The following is a 21,402-nucleotide window of genomic DNA, read 5'->3' on the forward strand; positions in this document are numbered from 1 at the left end:
GGATACTTTTAGAATTATTCCAACAACAATGGCTTTAATACTTTTGAAAAAAAAACAAATTTTGTGACTGAATTGCACTATTTTCAAATGTGAAAATTCATTCAGTGTTTTGACAGGCTTGATTTCTAATTTTTTAAATTGCGTTCTTGTAGTTTTAGATTTCGACCTTGGCAGATTTTTAACCAGCAAAAGCGATAATATTAATTCGAATTAAATAAAGTACCTTCAATTTGACCCGCCACGTAGAGAGATTCTTCAGACCTATCGAAAATGCATATCAACTTTTCTTCATTAGATATTTATTTTTACATCGTTTAATAGGCGATATTGTAAAATAGTCTAATCGTTGGTTGTTTGCAAGTGTTGTTTTGCTATTATTACAACATTTTTTTTTAAATCCTAAATACACTTAAATCTTAAACTACAACAATTTGAGAGAATCACCAACGAATCTTTAAAGTTTCATTGCCGTAATGCTCAACGGTTTGCTAATAATTGAGTTAAAAGTGCCAATGTTCATAAAATTAATATTCAGTTCATAGATAGGTTGGCGAGAAATCGCAAGCTGTGAATCCGAACACACGCCATTGGTAGGTGAAAAACATCATCTACCTCATCACATTCATCACAATTGGGAGAATCAACTTTCATCATTAGAGGTTTTAAATTGCCTAAAGGACAGTGTGTGCCCAGATCTAAGTCTGAATTCTAGAGCCCGGATCTTGAACAGGCTTTAAACTATGATAAAAAAAAATGTTGCTCTTTTGTATTTAAGTATCTGCTTCGTACACTATTGTTGTATTATAATGATGTATACATAAAGTTAAACTGACATGTGTCGATAACTGTAAGATGTGCAAAGGCATAGATCAGTAGTGGAAGGTAGGTAATCCACCCTTCGTGAAATTATTGCACGCCCTCCGAAAATAGGTCAATTGCCTCCCCGCTGTTAAAACGGGAGGACCGAGTCTGCTAACGGGTATGACAAGGACAAAAAAGGCCTAATTCGTTCAGGTGACGTCACTGGCGTTTTAAAGGTTCCATTCGTTTTGTTTCTGCAAGCTATTGTTTTGGTAGCATCGGGGATTCATGCACGGTTGTCCGCGTCGGTCTCTGTGTAGAAGCTGAAAGGATTTTTTGTGTTGGCACGGAATCTGTTGGCCCATTGCTCTTACGACGATAAAAAATAAAGCTTTCGGGCAATGCGGGTCGCATACAAAGGTACAAGGTTGGATTCCTGCCGGTTATTACTAATGCTGCAATTTTATGAAAAGAAGGACTGTTACAGTTTTACCCAAAATCATAAAGAATGAAAATTAGGGCCTATAATTTCTTTGAGGTCGACAAAAATGGATTTGTTTTGTACCTACTTTTTATTTGTTTTGAGTAAATGGGCCGAGTAAGTGAAAGCATCTCTAAGGTAGTAGAATAGGTTCCGATACGAATCGCTGCGGTGCTGGAGGTAAAGCCAACATCCCAGCATAAAACCCAAGTAACAAGAAGTTAGTCCCACTTATCGGTTACCTTGATTTATCTTTTAATACATACCATATACCCTGAACAACCTCGATGGTCTTGCACGAGTGAGCATGTTCGAGTATAAATTGTTGGGTATTAGGTTTTCATGTAAGGAAAGATAATTTCCTCGCTCGCAGTTTGGAAATTAGCATTTTCCACCCACGTGCCTTTGATAGCATCCATGTTGTTATTACTTACATATCATAAGTAATATCGCTTAATTATTATTAGTAGCCACTCAATCCACACTGGAGCTCTATTAATGACTAAAAGCTCTATCTCCCTCACTTAGGAGAAAGAAAGTCTGTACCTAGCTAGGCTGTGTATAAAATATATACTTACCTCATTATAATTTTTTATATACCGAAAGCTTTATAAGACAGAGCCAAATTGTAAAGGAAATGACGGAAATTAAATGAACGACACCATCTTTGATCTTCAATATCTTGACTTTCCTGTTTGTTTTAGTTTCTACCAAATGCCTGCGATTCCATTTGAGATATTAATTGAAAATTAACTTAACATTAACATTTTATGCATACTTATAATACCCTATTAAAAAAATTCTGCTTCCTTATTTTACAGTACGCAAAAATCTAAAAGTAGTCGATGGGTTGTCTTGATACTTTACAAACTTTATATAATAGAAACCCTTCGCTGTAGCTAACAGCGAAGCGGGGCTGAGTTCAGCTAGTTTACAGTAAAAATTCCAAATCGTCGATCGGGCATTCCGTCATTTCTTATGCCCGCTTTTATACCTTCGAAGTACTTTAAAACAAAAACATATTCAAGACCTTGTATTGGTTTAGAAATTCGGTTAACTGTAAACAAAAATCGTATTGCATGCAGGTTTCCTCGCCATGTTTTCGTTCACCGTTGAAGCAAGTGTCCGGACAGTTAGAGGTGTGCTTGGGATCGAACTCGGTATCGAATTGTTACTCACCAGGCTTTCACCGCTATTTTTATACCTATAAGAAATTATATTATTTCCATCAAGGTAAGAATTGATTTAATTTCACTGACTTAGAATTTACTAAGCTTAAAATGTATTTCTGTTTTACAATATCTTGTATTCGTTTCTATTGCATTATTAATGTCAAAAGCTGAATGTAATGGTGAGTGTGACAGCCAACGCAAATTAATTGAAAGCTTTTCAGAATTAATGCAAAGGCTCGACAAATAATTATTTTCTTTAATTAAACGTTCGGCGGGTTAAGTTTTCTTGTCTTTGTCTTTGGCGAGTCAACGGAGTACATGATTTGGAAAGTAAGAAAAGTGAACCTGAATCGACTTTGGAACATTTCTCAAATCCAAAATAGATTAAGTTTTATTGGAAATGTTTTAAGTTGCGCCTCAAAAATTCATCATAAATATATCTATACTTCATACATGGGGTAAGATGTTTTAATTCCCTATTTGCATTCAGACAGTCTAAGTTAGGAAATCAGCGGTGTATAACCTATGTGCCTCGGAGGTCACGACAACACTCAACAGGCGACCAGTGATAGGAAAACTATCATAACTTATGTAAGGGAATCAGAAAAGAGGTTGAGGTATAGACTACAGTAGGTATAAAAATTTGTAGTACATTTTTTAACCGCTTTCTTTTTTATATTTTCACCATATCCAAAGGTGTAAAACATTTTTAGTTCCGGCCCTATATCTCTATGACTGACAGTTTTTGAGTGCCGTTTGGATACTGCAGATTTCACTTGATTTTACTTCTAGAAGAAAACCTATTATCTCTATGCTTAAGCTGTAAAACGCTGCCAAACGCTCCTCTTGTATATTTCCGCATAGACCAAAAGGCAACTTCCGTTCGTTAAATGTGTAGCGCATATCAAATCTGATGCATTAGCTTTAGATGCTCCCTATTTAATGAACTTGCTTTATCGCAGTATGAAAGTGCACTCCTATCTATAACAGCATACCTTGCTGTATTTTGGGAATCGCCGCGGGACCTTGGCTTGCTATAAATTATTGTTGTATTAGAAACTATCGAAATGGTTACCATGTAACTATATTTATATATCTACCGTCAGAGGAATGTAAGAATTGCAAAATACGTCCCGGGTACGAACTCCTTTTGCAGGGGCAATTTAAATAAACTCTACAGGTAAAAAGAGGTATGGGTTTTGTAGTGTTTGTATCTACTAAATAGATAGGGTACACATTCGTTGTCTCACGTATCTACACAAACAGATCGGGTAGCTGTCAATCGAGCAGTCTTGTAACAGACAAGGTACGGATTGGACGTGCGCCTGCACTCGTGACTCGTTTAGTGGCGAGCCAGTGAATGATTAGTACTATCAGACGCAGGTTTAACATATTTGCATTACAGTTTTAATATAATTGCCATACCCATAACTGATTGTTCCACTACCACTTAAGACTGCATCACCACTAACCATCAGGTGAGATTTCTAATAATTCTAATTCTAACTTTTAGTGGAATAAAAACTTTAAAAGTAAAAAAAGTATCACTCTTCATCATTCATTTCCCCAACTGCCGCATGAGCCTTGATAATTTGTTGTTCATTTTCAGAATTAAGTAGAACAAAGTTGCTTTTCGGTACTATTTATTTTCTGAAAATGCATGACTTAACAAAACTAGCGTCCAAAAGAATTTATGTCCGTTTTCGCTAACGACGGACAAGGCAATCCCTAAATAAGTAACGCCTAATCTAAGGAGATTCCTGAGCAAACAATAGTTGACCAATTTATAACACCTAAGAGTTGATGAAACTTATTTTTTCTATAGACATCGCCTAAACCATTAGCATTCGGTTTAAGGAATGTCTAGCTTTAGTGAAAACGAGCATTGGTCTCTATTAAACAACCTTAAAAAAAGCAAGCTTCCGAGATTTCATCCGCATTGTTATCGGTTTATTAAACATTCTTCGCCAATAGTTTTTCCGAAATGAGATGTACGTATTCTACTCGTACACCGTCTACACCATGCAAGCTATTTGTTATGTGTCAAATTTATTAAAATCGGTGCAGTAGCCAGCTTCACATTGGTGACACACTTTGGATTAATGCGCTGCAAAATTTGAATCTACCATTTAAGGGGGTATGATGAGTGCACTGTCGAGACTCGTGTATTAAACAATAAATCATCTGACTATCGCCAACACGCGTTTGGGAGAGCAGTCGATTACAGAGTGCCATAAAGTTTGACTGTCATCAATCAAAATTCGTTCAACGCAATACAGCCTGTTGTTTGTATTCAAAAAGATTTTGACACTTCATTCGAGTTAGAAAGAAAATTTTACACAATCACAGCTTTACTTTGGTAACGTATACGTTATTAAATGCATGAATTATTATACATTTAATGAATTGGCTTTTGTATGATTAATTAAGCTTTAACTGTAAAGGAACACTCAGTGAATTAATCTGCATGCCCGGGGGTTCTCCATATTGTTCTGTAAAAATAGGCGTAATATAGTTTTGGAGTAGTTAAGCAGTGTTTTTTAACGTATGGACTTTTAAAAGTGTCTGATAAAACACTAAACCGGAAGTGGTGACAGCCTAATGTTTAGAGCTTTGGCCTGCCATGCGGCCGGACCAAGTTTGATGCCCAGCGTCTTAATTTCCAGAGATAACTGCGTTTCTAATCTATGCGATTTAATCATCCTTCGGAAACCGGCATACCTGGGATTTCAAAAAAACGTTCTCAAACTTTCTCACGTGCGTAGTCTACCATGGTGAGTCCACTAGACTACGCCACGGCCAAAATCCTCCTTCTGAAACGAGACTCATGCTATGTAGTTATTCGGTAATGGGTCGAAAACGATGATCATGATGTAATGAAAGAGATTGTGTAAAAATTGCAATAGAAAAACATCAAGTAGGTACTAACTCGGTAAAATACGAGCAAAAACCAAGCATAGTTGGCATAGTCAAAGAAAACAATAAAGTACCGAACGAAAAGCAATCAACACTGCGAAGTGTACTCTAGGTTTTTTATGCCTAGTTTTTGCTTAGATTTTTAGACTTCAACCCCAAGGATGACTTCCAACAACCAACTGAAAGGAAATAGAAGTTTGCGCTTCGATAAAGTTTTAATATATTCGTGGAGTTCTAAACTCCTCCGAGGTTATGACGGATACGTGTAGGTACCTTCTTTTACTTCCGCTCCATTTAATTTCGACTATGTAAGGATTTAATTCGGTTCTGAGTAAAAAGTTTTTGTCTGATGTTTTATACTTAGGAAATTGTGAGAATAATTCAGTTTTTAGTGCACTAAGCTGTGATTTCTGACTGAGTTAATTCGCATAAAATTCCCGTTTTCTGTGGGATTGTAATATCAACGGAATTGATTTTAATAGTTATAGCTGAGAGTGAGCTGAACTTATTTATTTTCAATATTTCCTTTGAGATAAATATATTTTTCCGTGGTAAAAACTCGAAGCCATTTAAATGCCAAATTTTGGTTAAACACGAGCGAAGGAGCGAACTCAACCACCAACAACAAACTTAGTCACATTAAATGTAGACCCGGTATTCTTAGTAACGCCATTATATCAATTAATATATTTACTTTTTATCCATCTTTTAAATATTTGTTAGAAAATTTATATTATGGAAAAAGCAATTTTCTTACAAATAAGTATATAAAAGAAATCTGACAAATAAGTATATAAAAAAACCATTATATGGTCTATTTTATTCTATTAATGCATCGTTTATTTCAGATAATATGTAAAACCTATTAACAACCAAGATAAAATAATCGACTAACGAGATTAGTATAATACCTACTGTATAAGTATAATCTTCTTCTTCTTTAGGTGCCTCTCCAACTAGTGAAGGTTGGCCGTCAGTTTTTGATACTTTTCCTTTTCTCTCGCGAGGCTAAACAGCTGGGCGGCACTCGCGATCCCAGTCCACTCCCTTATGTTGCGCAACCAAGACTTCCTCTTGCGACCGATGCGTCTCTTTCCAGCAACTTTGCCCATCATTATCAGTTGCAGTAGCCTGTATCTATCATGCCGAAGCACATGTCCTAGATAAGCAACTTTTTTCTTTTTGACGGTCTTCCAAAGTTCGCGCTGACAACCAACTCGTCGCAAGACTTCTTCATTGGTAACCTTTTGAGTCCAACTAATTTTCAGCATGCGTCGATAGGCCCACATCTCGAATGCTTCTAGACGTTTCCTGAGATCCTCTTTGATGGTCCAGGATTCGCATCCGTAAAGAAGTATTGGCCATACGTAACAATGTAGAAGGCGTTTTCGTAATGCGATGTTTAGGCGGCGGCTAGTGAGCACTTTTTTCATGCTTTGAAAAGCACTACGGGCGACTTCTATCCGGGTTTTAATTTCTGTTTCACTGTCCCATTTTTCAGTCAGCCAAGTGCCTAGATATTTATACCTCTGCACTCTCTCCAATACTTGGCTAGCCACTCTAATCGTTGGACCCAAATTTGCATTGTTAGACACTACCAAGACCTTTGTTTTCTTGATGTTTATAGTTAGACCAGCCTCTACGCTACACTTATTGACACGATCAACAATCCTCTGTAGCTCTTCCTCCGTGGACGCAATTAAAACTGTGTCGTCAGCGTACCGTAAATTGTTAATAATACGACCATTAATCTTAACACCACAGTTTAAGTCTTCCAATGCTTCTGCCATGACTGCCTCCGAATATAAATTAAAAAGCACGGGAGACAAAATACAGCCTTGTCGAACTCCTTTCTGTATCTCTACCTCTTTGGATACTTCGCCCTCTATACGCACTGTAGCCTTTTGGTTGTAGTACAGGTTTCGTACGATTCGCAGATCTTTTCCATCTAAGCCTATATTCCTGAGAAGTGCTCCAAGACGGTCATGCTTAACCCGGTCAAATGCTTTTTCATAATCTATGAAGCACATAAACACGTCTTGTTGCATCTCCCTGCATTTTTGTACAAGAACCTGTAGTGCAAATAAAGCTTCTCTGGTGCCTACGCCAGCTCTGAATCCAAATTGACTGTCTCCAAGTTGTTCATCACATTTAATTCGTATGCGTTCATGTATCACACCAAGGAATAACTTCAGAACTTGACTCATAAGACTTATAGTTCTATATTCCTCACATTTCCTAGCGTTTCTCTTCTTTGGAATAGTGATAAAAACCGATTTTAGCCAGTCCCCCGGAAGTTCACCGGTGTCATACACGAGGTTCATAAAATTAACCAACGGATCGAGATGTTCGTCTTGTATTAGTTTCAGAATTTCTATGTGTATTCCATCTGGTCCTGCAGATTTTCCAACCTTAGCCTTACTAAGAGCCTTGACGACTTCATCCTTCAGAATTGGTGGGCCTTCGTCTTCTTGTTCTAAAGACCAACTGTGACGTCTAGAATCATCTGCAAACATAGTTCCAATATATCGTTCCCATTGGTTCATCTTACTGACTATGTCTATGATAGGAATATTGTTTTCATCCACAAGCTGGTGTTGCTGTTGTGTTTTTTGACCAAGCATGGTTTTGATCTCCCTATGTAGATTGAATGAGTCATGCTTTGCATGAAGCTTTTCTACATATTGACACTTGTTGCTATACCAAGATTGTCTTGCAAATCGCACTTCTCGTCTAATAACTCTATTATAGTGGTTATAACACACTTGGTCAGAATTTTTGTAACTACGTCTTTACTCCATGAGTTGATATATTCTGTCTGTCATCCAAACTTGTTTCGGAATCCAATTGGGTGCAATAAGGTTTTTGTTAATGTCATCTATTCTCAATCTGAGATGCCGCCAGTTATCTTCGACAGAATGTGGTGGTCTTCGCTTTGCTTCAATTGCCCACTTATTTATTTCATTAGATACCAGAGCTTTGGTTGGCATTGTTTTGATTCTTCTAATATCAACTCTGTTAAAAAGCCGTTTCCTTTTTATCTTCTGAAGAGTACAAGATAATGTCGCAACTACTGGGTTATGGTCAGAGTTAACATCCGATCCCGGATAGGTCTGAGCACTCTTGACGCAGTTTTTGAAAAGGCTATTAATCATCAGGTAGTCAATTTGATTTCGGACAATATGTTCCGGGGTATGTTGCGGTGATGTCCAAGTGTACAGCCTTCGGTCTGGTAGTTGGAAAAAGGTGTTCATAATGACAAGGTCTTTTTCTTGACAGAATTGTACGAGAGTATCACCTCTGTCGTTACGAACCCCTAACCCATGTTTACCGACGACTCCTTTAACTTCACCTTTGCCCACCTTAGCATTCATATCACCCATCATAATGTTAATCTCGTGTGATTTCGTTATTTGAAGCAATTGTTCCACTTACCTATAAAACTGATCAAGCTCGGGATCTGCTCCTTCTTGTTTCCTAGTAGGAGCGTAGAGTTGGATAATATTAACGTTTCTTGGTTTTGCCTGTATTTGAAGCATCATGGCGCGATTTGACACTGGGACAAAATTTATGGATGATTTTATTTGCTTGACGTTAATAATTATTCCCACACCATATTTGTTAGACGATTCATTAGATCCAGAGTAATAGAGCACATAATCCTCATCTATTCTGTGTGAACCCCTATCTTTCCATCTAACATCGCTCAGGCCGAGTACATCGATGTTAAGCCGTTTTATTTCCTTACAAACATTGTAGATCTTTTCTGGACTTTTAAGGCTCCTTACATTCCAGGTTCCTATCTTATATGCGTTTGTTTCCGTTTTAGTTTTACGCCAGGAGATTCTTCGCACCCCTGTCCCATTTAAGGGACGCCCGGCACTCGGGGCCACTTTCTTTTTCGACTTTTCCATGATATGATAAATGTCAAAACTGACAGACTAGGGATATATAGTGCAGTGGTTTCCCGTTGCCTTCTGCACCAGACTTTTTGGGTTTATTTGAACCCAAGGTTACTGAGCCCTCCTCTGACCAGTGAACCGATCAGTATAATAATAATAATAGTATAATAAGTATAATAATAGTATAAAATTAAACGGCATTTAAAAGCTCAAAAAATGTGGTATGATATAAAACAGGCACTATCTGCTAAATATATGTAATATACGGATCAAAAGCGCCACCTATGGACCTACTTGAAAAAAGATATTTTTGACTTTGACTTTTGTCTTATATCGTCACGGTGAACCAATATATCTATGGGATTCTTGGGGCACTCAGAGGGTCATACACTGAGGGTCTTCTGTCTTACGAGCCTCATCAATAAAATGTAGAAATCGCATTTAGCGAATCCCACTAAGTAAAGATCTACGAGTCATTTACATTTGAAAAAAAATTACACATAAAACATACAGCTTCTAATTTATCAGATAGTTTACTTCATTTAAATAACGCGTGTCGACTTGTAACGTGGAATGCGTTTTACAAACGACCTTTGACACAAATTTAATTTCGTTTAAGACAAAAAGTATCCGATCTATAATTAAACGGCGTCTTTAATTAAATACAGCTTGACATTTCAAAGGAGGGCATGTATAATTATAATCAACCACAAATATCATTAGGGCGACTCGAGATTGCAGGTCGAGCGGAAAAGAGACGGGTGAGTGAGATTAGTGCGTAGACTGACAGAGATGGATATAGGGATCGTCCTAGTTAAGCAAGTATTGGAGCATTGTTTGTCGCGACGACTAATACGTTACTAGGTTTAAAGAGAATTATGGCGCAGGCACAGATGCATCTCGCCACGCGACACCACTCGTATCAAGTCAAGTAAAATATTAGTATTTTGTATGCATGCAACACATTTATTTTACATAAATTACAAAAGGCAATACATTTACATAGCACTAAAATTTAATTACACTCAACACACGAGGACTCGAGGAGTGTCGTGACAGTGAGGCGGGATACCACGTTATATTTACAAAATGAAAGGACTTATTTAAACAGCATGTTTGTTGAAAATTGAGGTTTTATTAAAATACTAAAAGGAACCGACAAGCAGAGAATTAAATAATATGTGAAAAAATTATTGATTTTTATGTGTTAACTTAGTTTGCTGCAAAGTAGTTAGCCACGCCAAGAGTTCTAAGTTTATTTAAATAGTATTCTACATATTAAACATAACAAAATAGAGTAGTAAAAGTCAAAGCACATTAATTTAAAAGCGCGACCTTGATCTTATCAAATATTCCTTCAGACATAAACACAAAGGCGCCACGATGTTTTTAGTCCTAACATCATTCTCCTACTTCAGTTCAATAGATTCCCACCGCAAGGGGAGAAAACAGCTCGGCGAAAACAACATAATTTATCACGAGGGTAGGACTGGCAACTCTTAGAGAAAACTCGGGCAATAAAATCCACTGGCGTTCCCGCGGATTTCATACAACGAATATGGATATTCGTAGCAGCCAATTCACTTATGCGAAAGGCTCGTAGGAAAGCTTGATGGACCGTAAACCAAGTTGCATATTTCAGTTTCGTATGCTATTATTGAAATAAGTTGGCAAGACGGGCTGATTTATCTCGTATGCCAGAGTTATGTGGCAATTTAACTTTGGATTTTGCCCCAGAGTCAAACTTAAATTGCCTATCGTATTTCAGGTCATAACACTCTAACCATATGAAGTCATTTCGCGCTCTTTTCTTCTAAGGAAACGAGAATAAATGGTCGGGAAAATGTGTAACTCGCCAACCCATATCACTGTAGTGTAGGATTTTGTGCTTTTTCCTGCCTGCAGTTTAAAGATCTTTATTATGTTGTGGAGCGTTATTGTAGGTCTGCTTTAATTTCTAACTAGAAAAAACTAAAATGTTAGGAAATATTGAAATATTTATTTTTGAAAATGCATACACAAATTGCATTTAAGTAGGTTCCAGATTAAAAGCGCTGATAATCGCCTCAACTGATACAGAAGCTTATTTAGATCAGTGTTGTAGAATTATTGTAATGATTGTACGTCACCAAAGTGATTTTTTTGTCATTCGCGGATTTTGAGATAAGGGCTTAAGTTTTTCGAGGGGTCCCATTTCATTCCTACTTTCATTTACAATTAATTTATTTAGATTTTTGCATTTTATATAAAAAGGTGGCAAAGAGGTTTAAATCTTTTAAATACTCGCTTGCTTTAACAGTGAAGTAAAACATCTTGAATATAACGACCTCATAGGTATATGTTGCACTTCAAATTCAATCCATCCATACTTGGACAGCGTGGTGGACGTTGGGTTTCTCTTTCTCATTCAGAGGGGAGACCTGTGCCTTGCCCGGTGAAGGTAAGATCGTGATGGAGCAGGTAGTCTCAATTTCACTACGCACTTTTTCGTTTTTAAATCGGTTATATATCGAGAATGACTATCAAAATAATCAACATTTTGATAAGAGTATCTATCAATCGTCTAATCTTCAAATTCCGTTGGGTTATATTTAAACGAAATACCACTGACTCATTTATTTTCGTTTAGTCTCAATAGTTTCTTTTATATAGCTTTACGACGGATCATTAAAAAAGATTAAATGGATAGAAATTTTTCGTATACATAATGAGCTTTAACTAGGAGAGTCTAAAATTATAATTTTATGAAGTGACGACAGACATAATGTGTCTCGATATAATATACTTATTCGGCTTTTATATATCAGCGGCATATCCATCAATAGCTTTAAGTATATGAGTAGTTTATATGTCGACTTACGTCATATTATATTTGTTATTTTAGAGTTCTGTCACTCATGATGAAATAATAGACCGCTTAAATAACTGTATGTTTATATGTCTGTGTGCCATAGCTCTTTTACTCAGTTAAGGCATGCAGTTATAAGTCTGATTTATTGTTATATAAACTGTTGCCGGTGACTTCGTCCAACAAAAAATAGCTGTCTTCAGGATACAATCTAGATCTCTATGTAAAATTTCACCGAAGATTGGTTTAGCTCTGAATTCGCGCATATGTAAAATTTTTTCAGGAGGCTCTTCTTCGGGATTAAAAGGAGCCTATATCTAGAATCCGAATATACAAAACGAACAAACACACCAGCAGAAACACTTTTGTTTTTATAATATATGTTGCACTTCAAATAAGTGGTTATAGCTGCATAATATAATCTGCCGTCTTTTCTTAAATCGCTATTTAACTGTAGGCAATATAACTGTGCGACAAATTATGTCCCGCAAAAGTTTTATTGGCAAACTTCAGGAAATACGAAACTTCTCTTGCTTTGCAGCTCGGCCATCTTTGAGAAAATAAAAGTGACAAGAATTTTGCCATTGCTTTTTTGACCATGAAAATACCATCAAAGCTCTGAAATTCTTTTCACCCATTGGTAATGATTTCAAAATGTCTATAATCTAAAGGTGAATTAAAAAGCAGCTTATTCGGGCACTGTGGTAAAAAGTTCTTGATGATTTCTGAATATATAGATATTGAAATGAATGTACTGAATTTCGGAACGAGAACGCTTAATGCGCGTCTTTCGTTTCTACACGATAACGAGACGACAAAGACATGTTCATGCAATGCTGTCGATAGATGCAAAGAGAGTAGTAACTAATTATGACTTTAAAAGCTTTGCAGCGCTCCTTGGTGTCTTTGAAACAAGATCTTGAAGGTGTTGCGTGGCGTAAAGTCAGAATACGCAGTGTTTTAGCATCATCAACATTATCAGCCTATTACCGCCCCAGCAAAGGGCACGGGTCTCCTGCCAGAAATAGAAGGAAATATGCCGCAGTCCACCTCGACTCAGTGTGGATTGGTAGACTTCTCAAACCTCTGAGAACGTTTTTTAGAACTCTCAGGTATGCAGGTTTCCGTAGGATGATATTTTAATTGCATAAATTAAAAACGCACATATAACGTATAACTCTGAAAGCCTCTGTTAGAGGCTGGGGATCTTACTCGGTCACCAGCCTCTCATCGCTTCCGGTCCAGTGCTCTAGTGTAGAGTCTTTCAAGAATCCATACGTAAATAACAATGCTTAACTACTCTAAAACTACAATGTAGTTTTAGAGTAGTTTTAATTTAAATGTACCCCCGTACATATTAACGTAATGACGTTAATATGTACGGGGGTACATTTAAATTACCACAGTCGACTCCTTCAAGTACAGTGGTAAGAGACACTCAGTGGTAAGAATGGAAGACAAAATATTACTGCTACATATTAATTACAACTATTTTATATCCAGTAAACGCCCATTAGTTGATATGGCGATGATGATTTAAATTATGGTCAGCAGACGCTGGGATCCTCATTACAGTACGCTTTGAAAGACGCAGCATTAGTTAATCTCCGACTCGGTGGACAGTTGACATCAAGCAAGTAATTGGGTGCCGGTTTACAAAAGCGGCACGAGACTGTGGGGAAATAAATCATACATTGGTTGAAACAAAAATTACGGCAAATGTACGCATTTATGATGATGGTTTAGCACGAGGTTCATTACAGGAAAACTTCGGATATCATTCTTGATACTGAATCAATTGACCGTCATAGACTGCTTGAACAAATAAACATATTCGTCAAAGGCAATGGAAATTATAATCATTGTGTCGTTAAAAGTTATTACCAATATAATCTGTTATTAGTGAAAAAAATCAACAGATATTATTACGATAATCAAGATCGTTTCGCTTTCAGGCTTAACTTGTCGTGTAATGTAAGAACGGCTATTAAACAGAAAACGTAGAGATGATCAGGCAATTATGGACGGCTTAGGAAGTTATGATCCGGGAGACACAGACTTATCTCTTCTAGCTTTGATTTGTTTATTTGCGGGCACATTTGAAGAGGCCGCATTAATTTCCCAGATTTCGTCCGTATCCAAACTAATTAGGGGTAGGCTTTCTGTTCATTTAGCTATTCAGCTGTATCAAGTTATTTGGCAGTTATTAATCCAATACTTAAATACGGTTTTTATAGTTATATAAACAGCAGTTGTTCTTTTTAATTTATTTTTATATTCTCTATACATAGATTTCTTGAAATAAACTCTCCAGAAACCTTTTAAATTTCTAATCGTTATCATAAAAATCGGTTCATAAAACAATTCATGAAATAATGAAAAGTCAGTTAAAGTACAAGTAAAAAATTAGATAAAACTGGATCAGATTGAAAATCAGACGCTCCTTTATATAAAATGTCGGTGGAAGTTTTATATAAGGAAATAAGAGTGGAAAGTTCTTGAATACTTTCTTTGGTAAAAAGTACTGAACACCTGCCAGTGAAATTGACTAACCGACGGCTAACCGGAAATGAGATTTTGTCGCTATTGAATTTTGGGAGGAGCATTTATAGAATTATAATATGAGTATACCTACCTACCTATTTATTAAATACAATCGATAAGGGAGTGCCTTACTTACTAGAAGCTCTTTAAACCCCAATTTGTACCTACAACGCAGTGAAATTAAAAAGTTGTATTCAAAACATGAGTAACAAAGTTTATGCGACTTTAATTTGAAAATAATTTTCTTGAGTCGAGAAAATTAACCGGAAAAGAGATTAACTAATATTCAAAAGGATGTTTGGTCTAATAATTGCAGCTATCTATACTTTAGAATTTAGATTTTTTTTTAATGCACACTAGTGCATTAAAAAAATCTAAATTCTTAATTCATTTATTTCAAGTAAGTCTAGTCTAATTTATAAGCACTTTTGAAACGTCAAGTCAGTCTGTTTGTAGTGACTCTACCACCGGTTCGGAAGGCAGATTCCACTGAGAAGAGCCCGCAAGAAACTCAGCAGATTGCTCTTTTCCAACGTCATTTTATAGTTTTTGAACAAGACCGTGGTATTTAGAACTCCCTACAAAAGACGGCGGACCCAGCGGTCAGCAGTGGACGTCCATTGGCTGACGAGGATAATGATTATGTTCAATGGACGGCTTCGTTCAGGGGCGTTAATACATATTGCTTCATCATATCAACCTATTATCGTCCCACTATAGAGCACGGGTCTCCTCCAACAGTGAGAAGGGGTCCGTCACGCTGGTCCAGCGCGGATTGGAAAAATATTGCTTATGACAGTAAAATCTAAAATACCTGTTCATTTGATATATCTTCACTTCCTTAAAATAAGGTTTATAATGCGTAAACAAACGTCTACAAAATAGTTTTTTTATAGTATTGATTTGGTTAAGTTTTATTTTGGTACATACGTTAATTTTGTTTATGAATAAAATTATATTAATGGAAAATACACCACTGCTAATTGAATAACTTTTATATCAAGTTATATTATAAAGTAAATACGTAATTGTTATCTCTAGGGATGTCCTTACTTTACGCTCTAACTAAGCAACCGATCGACTAGATTTTTGGAATAAAGTTGACAGGACAGAGAGTAATATAGGATTTTTATCCGAGGAAAAAAAGGGTTTTCACGGGATTTGTGACAAATCGTAATAAACGCTGACCAAGATAGCTGGCAACAGCTAGTAGAATATAATGCAAACAAATCACGTCTGATTTAGTTCGGAAGATGTACTTTCATTGGCTGTAAGTTACAGAAATTCGAAGACAATTCAACTTCTTTAACGTCTCCTTATTCTATTATTACATCCAAATAGACTTCAATACTTCAATTGGACGTTGTCCAAATGAATTTGTTAACTAATTACGCATGGCTTACAACAAAGTGGTGTTATTTCACAATCCTCGCATCGGGTTGATTAACCGATACAGGTCTTAGTAACCTGTGTTGCTCATAGCTTTGCATTCGTTCTGGCGAGCAGCCAAATAGCGATAGTGAGTTGGGTGTAGAGCCACCATTAGGGGCTTTGTACCGAAAGTCCCAATTTGAATTTTTAACATATGAGACTGAGGTAATCAAGTCTGATGGCCAAATTATATGAATTCATCCGGAAGATTTCGTTATGAATTACGCTAGAATATGGATGATTTCATAAGAATTATTTACTATTGTTACAGTAATTCATATTTTTCAAATCTATATATATATATAAAAGGAAGTTGTGTAAGTTACACCATTTATGACTTAAGAACGGCTGGACCAATTTTTATGATATTTGATTTTTTGGATTTCTCTTAGTCTGGAATAGGATAATAAGTATTAAAATATAACAATCATAAAAAAAAGACCCGCGGTACGAAATTCGCCGGGACAGCTAGTATTTTATTAAATTCATTAGGGTTTTTACAAATACGCAAATAATTATATATTAGTTCTTAGTTTTCAAGAAACAATTACAATTATATTTGATTAATAACCAATGTTCATGACATGGAATTGGTAGGTATTTTGATATAAATATGACTACATTATCGATTCCCTCCATTCCTACATGGACTCAAACGATGCAAAGATACCTCCCGGTGTCCTAGTCTTTTATCAGTCAGAAGTGGTACGATACAAAAGTACAATTTCTTATTTATATTCTTGTACGTTAACAATTACACATTTCAGATGCAACGTCACTATATGAGATTTTTTGGAAATTAAGTCTGCAGTAAACCTGCCTGGAATAGCTAATAATACCTATCCAGCGGATCGCGTAAGCCTAACCGATATAAATTCTTGTATTCTTACGTCAGATTATAATATTGACGTTATGAATCCACGTTTCTAATATGTGAAAAGCCTTCCCGTCATCTGTGTTACCTGACACGGTTACCTTAGTATCTCTAAGGCAAGGGTAAAAAGGCATTTTCCAGACAAACGTGTCTTAACACGTCTTAACTGACCCAATGACCCAACTGACTAATCTGACCCATAGGACAGTCTCTCCAAACTTTATAAAGGATAGTCATTCTAGTCGGAACACAATACCACCGCCCACTGGCCGGCAAATAAATGATCCCGGTGTCCCTACACTACGCCAATGCGATATTGTTTTAACGCTTCAAGGCTTAATGGCATATTTTTGAGCCAATGAGTATACGGAACTGTCTAATGACGCGCCCTACAACAAAAACACGATGGAAATTTTCCTATTACTAATTGTAATGTGTGTGCTACACAGAGATAAACAATAATTGCCTAGCAACTGAAATTTCCTCTAAAATGTGTTAATTCTTGACCTATATTCTTCTTACGAGTACATGTGGTTCTTTGGTAATGAACAAAGCTCATTAGTGCGAATTTTTTTCTTTTTAATTCGGTATCCTCCTTTTTTTTACCTGGAGAAAATGAATCCTTCCCCGTATGGACTCCAGCTAGGACAGGGGAAATCCACGCCTTACTACGTCCTTGATACTTGCTTCTTGCTTGATCTACAGAAATAAGTCTATGCCATGTAATGAGCCCCAATGAATGACCTAACTTCTGTCTAGTCAAGGATCTGAACATTTTTTAGTCCATCTTCATTTGCCTATACTTAAAATGCCTTTGTTGCCTTTTCTCCGCTGCGTTATATACATTATACATCGATATATCAGGAAGTTATATAAATTAAAGGTATTATTAGAAATAATTAGTCTAAATCTGACTACTCGTTAGAGCCGTGAAGTGAAATTCATACATCCATAAAAGTACTGCTGTCACTAAAGTAGTTAGTTATACTAATCGGAAAACAAATTCTTTTTGGGAAGGATTATACTATTTTATACTAACGGATACCCTGTGCAAACTTTTTGAATGTAATTTGAATATTACCGTGCATTTTGTGGACATACACTTCTATTATATACCAAAGATAAAAAAAACAATAATGCAAATACAACAGAACAAGCTGCCAGTATACCTATTCAGAAATGACAAAAAATTTAATACATAATCCTCTAGTGTCCAATATTGCCTTATTAGTTATGCCAGTAGAATTTCTGGTTCCGATTAAAGGCCAACAATTACCCTCTACGCCATGGGATTGGGGGCTTATGTGTAGCATGTTATCGCTGTAGCAGTTAGGCTCTACCCGATGATCTCGAGACCCGAATAGAAATTGCTAGGGACCTGATTGCCAGAGTTTATGCTAGTCACGATCTTAAGGTTTCCATATTTAATCATTGCCTGCCTTGTGGTTTAGTGATAAGTATATACAAAAATGGAACACGAAATTCCTATTTTAAATCCCGTTTTTCTCTTTTAGTTTTTAGGTATTGTGTTTTTCTGTTAAAGAATTTTTCTTTACCAGCGCAGAGTCTGCGTCCCTTGGAGAGCACTATAAGCTTCGGTCCCTGTTATTATCACGGACTTGTGATGATAGTCGGTAAAGCACGACCTGCAATGGTGCAGCGTGTTGGGTTTGCGTTTTAACGCCAACTCTTCTTAAGAAAGGAGGCGTGAGCTCAGTAGTGGGAGGTTTATAGGCTGCGTATGATGATCTAAAATGTCTCCTGTTAAAAACGCATAAATGCTGTTCTTCTCGGTGGAATTATCGGTGTTCGAGTTCGGTGTTGAGTTGGTTTCGTTAGCAAAGTCTATTAAGGTTACAATAATGTGAAATATAGTAAATTGCTATCAATAATAAAATAAAGTGGTAATTTTACTAGTTTTGTTTATTAAACTAAAAGTTTTTATCTATCTATAATATGAATCTTGAAATCGTGTATTTGTTATAATTATAAGGGTCAAACTGTTTCCTATTGCTATGACCTGACAGGGTCTCATGACTATGTAAAGGCATGGATGCAAGTAAACAAATAAATAAATGTATTTCGGTCTATCAGTCTGTTTGTTTGGGCTAATCCTAGAAACGGTCCAGCCGAATTTGATAAGACTTGCAGCTCTATTCCAACAATATAAAAACAATTAACTAATTTTGTGTTTAAAGTTTGACATATCTAATTGTTTTATTTTATTTTTAAAACATACTTTACAATAAATATATAATGTAAACTCAAAGATATGAGACAAGTAACAAAAAATGGAGCACAGAAGATCAAATGACTTACAACCTAATAACCGCGAGTAAAAGATCGCTATAAACTTGCAGTGCAGTACACTAGACTACACAAAATAAGCAATTCATTTAGATTTATTTCAAATTACCGGTTGATATCTTGGGGATGTCACTAAAGAAGTTCAAAGTTTGTATTAAGCGAAAGCTTATAGAAAAGTCCTATTATAGTATAAAGGATTACGTAAACGATTAAAAAGCTTGGGTGTAAACAATTGCTCTAACCAGGTTGCTTCTTAAATATTTTCTAATGAAAATGTGAGATGGTGATAACAAAAAGAACACCCGGCTAAGTTTGTTGTGGGCTTCTTCTTAGACCAGGGTGCGATTGGAACCCTCGTAGCTTTAGTTTTAAGTTTACGATTGTAGTTATCGCCATCACTACTCACTGCTATGTACACATTTTGTATATAATAACGCATCAAAAGTGCCATCTATGTGCCTATTTGAATAAAGAAATATTTGACTTTGACTATATCAATAGTCAGGGAGGTTGTCAAATGGGAGGTCATTTGACAACCTCCCTCATGGCGCAGCGGTGAGCTGTGGTTTTAAGTTGAAGCTCCCAGGTTCGATTCTCGACATGGGCCATTTGGGAATTTATTATTTCTGAATTTTCCCCGATCTTGTCTGGTGGGGAGGTTTCAGCCGTAACGTTTTGCTGATTGGGTGTTCCGGTACGATGTCGCGTAGAAACCGATTGGGTGTATGGGTTTAATATAATTGCCATACTCCCTAAACGGGTTAGCCCGCTACCACCTTAGACTGCATCATCGTTTACCACTAGGTGAGATTGCAGTCAAGGGCTAACTTTTAATGTGATAAATGCCATTCTTCAAATTTATTTTAATATACAAATCATTAAGTTGCTGAAAAGGTCTAATTGCGGTTATTGGTAGACGTTCCCTTGGCAATATTTTTGTGAAACAGTTTTCCTACCATGTCATGGTTATTCGGATAAACAGTTATGACCAACGCGATTCCCGATAAAGTGAAAGTCATGCTTTTGTATTAGGACTATTAGATTTTTTTTTTTTAAGCTTTTCCTCAAAGGCTTTAATGAAATATGTAAGAGATATCTTTTTCTAGATTGCAAAATTCGTTTGTTTCTTACAGATTTCCACACGAAATTATTTAAAAATAAAATTTAACTTTTTTTCTATCTAAAAAACAAAGAAATTAATTACACATCTAGTTGTGGATGAATCCATGCTACCTATGCAGTGACATAGCCGCGGCTCGAGTCAGCTGTTGACCGTCGATATGATTTTGATGCGATGGTGCTTCAAAACTACCCACTTACAATTTAAAATTTATTTATTGTGCGCTCGAAAATCCAATTTTATTTAATTACCGTCTTTTTGTTCATTAGCCTGTAAGTTCCATTTAAGTGAAAATTCCTTTATGGAACAATAAATATCTTTAACCAGAAATTGAACCATTTTTGACGTGACAATGTCTTATAATTCGATGGAGCCGGCTGCACGCACGAAAAAACATAACGCATGCGGCGTTACCTCGCTCTGAGGTGTTCCATTCAAGGCTTGAAGTGCAAGCGAGAACGCGGAACGAGCAACAAAGAGGCACAGCCTCCGCGTTTGACATCTGTCTCTCTCCTACTTGAGTGAGCGATGCGTCCGCTTGGACAGCTTCTATACAATAATACATTTACATGTTTTCGGCAAGGATGAAGTGCAGTGAAAAGTGAATGTGGTGTCAATTGTTTATAGCAACGATAATATCTATCAAACAAATAAAATTAAAATTTTCTTTTAAAAAATACAACCATTCCACCAGTATTTTATTACGACGTTGTCACGTTCAACTATCGACAGTAAGCCGACTTTACTTTACAGTACATATATTCCTACTACTATTCTAAATGACAATGTAAGATTGATTGTTACGCTTTCAACTACTTACTACTTAACCGATCCTCATGAAACTTGTATGTATGTGTACAACATATTCTTGGAAGTGTTAGAAGTAATAGACGATACTTTTTATCCCGACATTAAGCTGGGTTCCTTTGGGAGAGGGGAAGAAAGTGTTGTCGATTTTACACCATAACTGCAGACATATTAGAACCGATTTAAATAATAATTTATT

The 21,402-nt window shown here is 36.3% G+C and overlaps 1 protein-coding gene and 1 pseudogene across 1 annotated transcript in view; one reads left to right on the forward strand and one right to left on the reverse strand.

The window, feature by feature from the left end:
• Positions 1-21,402, forward strand: part of LOC120631972 — a 344,454-nt gene that overhangs the window by 20,269 nt on the left and 302,783 nt on the right. The window lies entirely within an intron of this gene.
• Positions 6,339-9,389, reverse strand: LOC120631973 (annotated as a pseudogene).

The sequence above is a fragment of the Pararge aegeria genome, chromosome 19, assembly GCF_905163445.1.
Source record: "Pararge aegeria chromosome 19, ilParAegt1.1, whole genome shotgun sequence".
In the NCBI taxonomy this organism is placed as follows: Eukaryota; Metazoa; Arthropoda; class Insecta; order Lepidoptera; family Nymphalidae; genus Pararge; species Pararge aegeria.